The sequence below is a fragment of the Coregonus clupeaformis genome, unplaced genomic scaffold (assembly GCF_020615455.1).
Source record: "Coregonus clupeaformis isolate EN_2021a unplaced genomic scaffold, ASM2061545v1 scaf1825, whole genome shotgun sequence".
Taxonomy (NCBI): Eukaryota; Metazoa; Chordata; class Actinopteri; order Salmoniformes; family Salmonidae; genus Coregonus; species Coregonus clupeaformis.
In genome coordinates, this window is record NW_025535279.1 from 82,853 (window position 1) to 86,237 (window position 3,385).

The 3,385-nt window shown below is 51.8% G+C and overlaps 1 pseudogene; it reads left to right on the forward strand.

The window, feature by feature from the left end:
- Window positions 1–1,077: 1,077 nt before the first annotated feature.
- On the forward strand, window positions 1,078–3,058 carry LOC123487737 (annotated as a pseudogene).
- Window positions 3,059–3,385: the final 327 nt, after the last annotated feature.

Here is a 3,385-nt window from a genome sequence, read left to right on the forward strand (position 1 = left end):
AGATAGATCACTGCCCAACGTGTCAGGGGGTATTCAAGGATCCTGTTCTGGGACAGAGCTGGACTCTCATCTGGGGGGGGCTGGTATCTTCTTAGCACGGTGACTACTGGATTGAGTTAGTAGGGGGGGAGGTCATGTCAAAAGGCATGCCAGATTAGGGGTCTATTTATTTTGATTTGGGAGCACCCTTCTGCTTGGTCGTAATCTGACAGCTAGTTTGGGTGTTTCAGACTGATCTAAAACGTAGGAGCATAGGAGTAGAGCTAGGCGGTGCATGTGACCTTAATCAATACTCAAAGGAGCGTTGATCTCTAGAGATCGGAACACGGAGTGGCGTTGGGTGAACCCTATATGGATAGCATGCTAAATGGACATCTGGTTATACATCCAAGCTTCCACACTGGAAGAAATGAGGCAAACATTAAAAGGGTGATATTTTAATTTTAATTAAAAAAGGAAATTCAAACTCAATATGTTGTTCTCACTTCTCAGATTCAAGACCTGGAAAAACGCACAATTCTCCCCCATCACCACTTCACCACCCCCTCCCTCCTCCCTCCTCCCCCATCACCACTTCACCCCCCCCTCCCTCCCTCCCTCCTCCCTCCTCCCTCCTCCCTCCCTCCTCCCGGAGTTAGGAATGACAGATTGCCTAACATCCACAGACATTTTCAAAGGCTTCCCTAACGCGGTTGGTTGAACAGCTCTTTTGACATCAGGAATAATCATTACTTTCTCATCCGGGGTCCTCTCTCTCTCTCTCTCTCTCTCTCTCTCTCTCTCTCTCTCTCTCTCTCTCTCTCTCTCTCTCTCTCTCTCTCTCTCTCTCTCTCTCTCTCTCTCTCTCTCTCTCTCTCTCTCTCTCTCTCTCTCTCTCTCTCTCTCTCTCTCTCTCTCTCTCTCTCTCTCTCTCTCTCTCTCTCTCTCTCTCTCTCTCTCTCTCTCTCTCTCTCTCTCTCTCTCTCTCTCTCTCTCTCTCTTTCTCTCTCTCATGGTATCTTTCGCTCTTCAGCTTTACCGGAGAGAGAGAGAGACCAGGGAGCTCGCGCGCTCATGGTTTAGCCTCGGCGTTCCAAACACACATATGGTATTATTTTAGCGGCGGAAGGGGCGCGTTGGATTTGATCCAGCTTTAGCTGCTGCTTGTCAATTCAGCTATCGGGGGGAAACCGTTGGGAGTAAGGACCAGGAGGGGATATTGTTTGTTTGGTTCAACTCTACAAGTCTTTTTTCCGTATGCATATGTAATGGATCCGGTATGGAGATAGCCTTGGTGAGTTTTGAGAACGGCGGAGCGAAGGGGAGCGTTGGCGGAGATGAAGCCTGCCGTAACGCGCTGGATCACCCTCAACCGCCGTTCGTCCAGAGCGCACTCAGCGAGCTGGGCTACAGTGGTCACAAACAGCTGAATACACTCGTGAGTCCCAGACCAAGGTCGTGGAAGATCAACGACATGAATAACACTTTCAGTCGCAGCAGCGAGAACTCGATGGATGCGCTCTTGCGCGCAGACCACAGCCCCCATCTGTTCGATGATGACATGTTGGATATTGAGAACAGAGACATGGACGGCAACGAGAGGGTGCTGATCAACATCGCAGGGTTAAAAGTACGAGACACAGCTGGGGACCCTCAACCAATTCCCCGATACTTTACTGGGGGACCCCGACAAGAGGATCAAATACTTTGACCCACTCCGCAACGAGTACTTTTTCGACCGCAACCGGCCAAGTTTCGACGGGATCCTATATTTCTATCAGTCGGGAGGTAAGATCAGACGACCTGTCAACGTGTCTATCGACGTGTTCGCGGACGAGATTCGGTTTTACAAGCTGGGGGAGGAGGCCATGGAGAGGTTTAGAGAAGACGAGGGCTTCATAAAAGAGGAGGAGAAACCGTTACCACAGAATGAGTTCCAGAAACAGGTCTGGCTCATATTCGAATACCCCGAGAGCTCCAGCCCCGCGAGAGGCATCGCTATAGTCTCAGTGCTGGTCATCACCATATCCATCATCACATTCTGCATGGAGACGCTGCCGGAGTTCAGGGACGAGAGGGAGCTCCCGGTCACCAGCCGGCCGGGCAACAACACCGTTCCCCGGCCATCTCTCACGTTCACGGACCCCTTCTTCATAGTGGAAACCACCTGCGTGATATGGTTCACTTTCGAGTTCATAGTGCGCTTCTTCGCCTGCCCCAGTAAGTCGGAGTTCTCTAAGACCGTCATGAACATCATAGACATCATGTCCATCCTGCCTTACTTCATCACGGTGGGCACGGAGCTGGCGGAGCAGCAGGTGGAGGAACCGCAGGAGCACGGCAACGGACAGACCATGTCTCTGGCCATCCTCAGGGTCATCCGGCTGGTCAGGGTGTTCAGGATCTTCAAGCTGTCCAGACACTCCAAGGGTCTCCAGATATTGGGACAAACCCTCAAAGCCAGTATGAGAGAGCTGGGCCTCCTCATCTTCTTCCTCTTCATCGGAGTCATCCTCTTCTCCAGCGCAGTGTTCTTCGCCGAGGCGGACGAGCCCGAGTCGCATTTCTCCAGCATCCCCGACGCCTTCTGGTGGGCCGTGGTCACCATGACAACAGTGGGCTACGGGGACATGAGGCCAGTGACAGTGGGGGGAAAGATAGTGGGCTCGCTCTGCGCCATAGCGGGAGTGCTGACCATCGCGCTGCCGGTGCCTGTCATCGTGTCCAACTTTAACTATTTCTATCACAGAGAGACGGACCAGGACCAGTCTTCTCTGAAAGACGACCCGCCCAACAGCAGTCAGGACAGTCCTCAGCTAAAGAGAAAGGGCAGTAAGGGGTCTGCCAAGTCGGGAGACGAGGAGGACGGAACAGGCGTGGAGAAGCACAATATCAAGGCTAATAGCGGCATGAACATTAAAAGATCCCTTTACGCGTTCTGTCTGAACAAGACAGAGACGGACCTGTAGTCCCACCGACACAGACAGAGACGGACCTGTAGTCCCACCGACACAGACAGAGACGGACCTGTAGTCCCACCGACACAGACAGACAGACAGTAGTCCCCACAGACAGACAGACAGACAGACAGACAGACAGACAGTAGTCCCCACAGACAGACAGACAGACAGACAGACAGTAGTCCCCACAGACAGACAGACAGACAGGGTGAATTCAATTTTTTTTTTATAGTAACTAATTGAATAGAGACCAGTGTGTTTTGCTATGATGTATAAAATACCCCCTGGCATTAATGGGTTTTAAGCCTAAACGACAGCATAAACGTAGGTCCCAAATGACACCCTATTCCCGGCATAGTGCACTACTTTTCATCTCTATGGGCCCTGGTCAACAGTAGGGCCCTATAAAGGGAACAGGCTCTAAGGTTCTGCTGTCGCAGTCCAAG